Source organism: Eschscholzia californica, unplaced genomic scaffold (genome assembly GCF_041429995.1).
Source record: "Eschscholzia californica isolate CP2 unplaced genomic scaffold, dmEscCali1.0.p SCAF_29, whole genome shotgun sequence".
In the NCBI taxonomy this organism is placed as follows: Eukaryota; Viridiplantae; Streptophyta; class Magnoliopsida; order Ranunculales; family Papaveraceae; genus Eschscholzia; species Eschscholzia californica.
The window spans coordinates 32501-35000 of record NW_028238409.1 but is presented as its reverse complement, the minus strand read 5'-3'; positions in this window follow the sequence as shown (position 1 = coordinate 35000).

Genomic DNA, 2500 nt, shown 5'->3' with positions numbered 1-2500 from the left:
CCCGTGCCGTCCTGAGCCTTACAAGGCCGTCGCATGCGCGTCCCGTGCCGTCCGAGCCTCACCAAGGCCGTCCCATGCGCGTCTCGTGCCGTCCCATGGCGTCCCGAGCCTTACAAGGCCGACCCACGCCTTACGAAGGTCGTCCCATGCCTTACAAGGCCGTCCCATGCGCGTCCCGTGCCTTACAAGACCGTCCCATGCCTTACGAAGGCCATCCCATGCCTTAGCAAGGCCGACCCATGCCTTACCAAGGCCGAACTATGCCTTACCAAGGCCGTCACATCGATCTCGGAGAAAGTACATCATCATGACATCGGAATACGGCCCCAACATCGATCTCGGAGAAAGTACATCATCATAACATCGGATCGGATGTGTATCCATCGAAGTTCCATCGACACTTCGAGAAGATCGAACATAGCTTCCTAGCATGTTAAAGGTTCGGTGCTAATGGGAACATAAAGATCCCACGACGTTCCAAACGAAAGTAAAGTGTTCCGTGCGTGTGAACTACGTTGTCCCATGTGCCGGCTCTCGACTCCTAAGATGTCCCATGTAAATGCCCTTCGTGGGAAAGAATGTCCCGTGCAAGACGCCTTGATGATCCCCATAAGGTGTCCCATGTGCGTCCCATGATGTCCCATGCGCGTCCCGTGCCGTCCGAGCCTCACCAAGGCCGTCCCATGCGCGTCTCGTGCCGTCCCGAGCTGTGCCGAGGCCGTCCCTTGCCGTCCCGAGCCTCGCCAAGGCCGTCCCGTGCCGTCCGAGCTGTGCCGAGGCCGTCCCATGCGCGTCCCGTGCCGTCCGAGCTGTGCCGAGGCCGTCCCGTGCTGTCCCATGCCGTCCCGAGCCTCGCCAAGGCCGTCCCATGCGCGTCCCGTGCCGTCCGAGCCTCACAAAGGCCGTCCCGTGCCGTCCCATGCGCGTCCCGAGCCTGACCAAGGCCGTCCCGTGCCTCACCAAGGCCGTCCCATGCGCGTCCCGTGCCGTCCCATGCGCGTCCCGAGCTGTCCCATGCCGTCCCGAGCCTTAGCAAGGCCGTCCCATTCGCGTCCCGTGCTGTCCCATGCGCGTCCCGTGCTGTCCCGTGCCGTCCCGAGCCTGACCAATGCTGTCCCGTGCGCGTCCCATTCTTTTGGCTCGGCTGGCCCGTGCATTCTATGGGGTCGTGGGACATTTCGAAATCCACCCGGGCCACTTCGACTCTCTCTTCATTAATACTATTGAGGTATTATTTATGAATTATTGGAGAAAAGAAACGGAGGAAAATATTTTTTTTTCTATTTTTTATGAATTTTCCGGTGTTTATTCACTTAAAAATTCATAGAAAAATAAATATTTATCGGAATCGCTATTATAATATATCAAAAAAATCCTTGCGAAAAGACCTTTCCGACGAGTATAAGTTTGCTGGATTCCGACGAGTAACGAAGGAGTAAAGGCCCAGTATGCTTGGTTAAAAAATTGATGTTTCCTTGTGAAAATAGGAAAAACAATAACTTTGCACTATAAGGGGGAGGGTTGAGCTCCTTCCCCAGAGCGTGCACAGCACTTGTGCTGGCACGTTCCCTAGTGCTCGCCAAGCACCATAGGGCATCCAAAGGGCAAAGCTCGGCCTACTACATGATGGGAAGCTTCTAATATGTCGGAATACGAAGAGATTTCGTGCGACCCGAAGCTCGGCTCGGGCGTCCCGGCCTGTCCCGAGCTGTGCCGAGCGCGTCCCAGGCCGTCCCGAGCCAAGTCTCGGGCGTCCCAGGCCGTCCCGAGCCAAGTCTCGGGCGTCCCAGGCCGTCCCGAGCCAAGTCTCGGGCGTCCCAGGCCGGCCCGAGCAAAGTCTCGGACGTCCCAGGGCGTCCCGAGCTGTGTCGAGGCCGTCCCAGGGCGTCCCGAGCTGTAGCGAGGGCGTCCCAGGCCGTCCCGAGCCAAGTCTCGGGCGTCCCAGGCCGTCCCGAGCAAAGTCTCGGGCGTCCCAGGCCGTCCCGAGCTGTGCCGAGGCCGTCCCAGGCCGTCCCGAGCAAAGTCTCGGGCGTCCCAGGCCGTCCCGAGCTGTGGCAAGGGCGTCCCAGGCCGTCCCGAGCTGTGGCAAGGGCGTCCCAGGCCGTCCCGAGCTGTGCCGAGGCCGTCCCGAGCCTAGTCTCTGGCGTCCCAGGCCGTCCCGAGCTATGGCGAGGGCGTCCCAGGCCGTCCCGAGCCAAGTCTCGGGCGTACCTGGCCGTCCCGAGCTGTAGCGAGGGCGTCCCATGCCGTCCCGGGCTGTCCCATGCGCGTCCCGTGCCGGCCCGAGCAACAGCTCGGGCGTCCCGTGCCTCGGCCCTTCCAAGTGGTGCTTCGTCGGACATCTCGATATCCACTCGAGCATTTTCGACCATTCTCCATATGTGGGTGTGTGGGTATTTATCAGGAATATTGGAGAAAGAATCGGGAAAAAAATATTTTTTTTCTATTTTTTTTGAATTTTTAATTGTTTATTCACTTAAAAATTCATAAAAAAATAAAT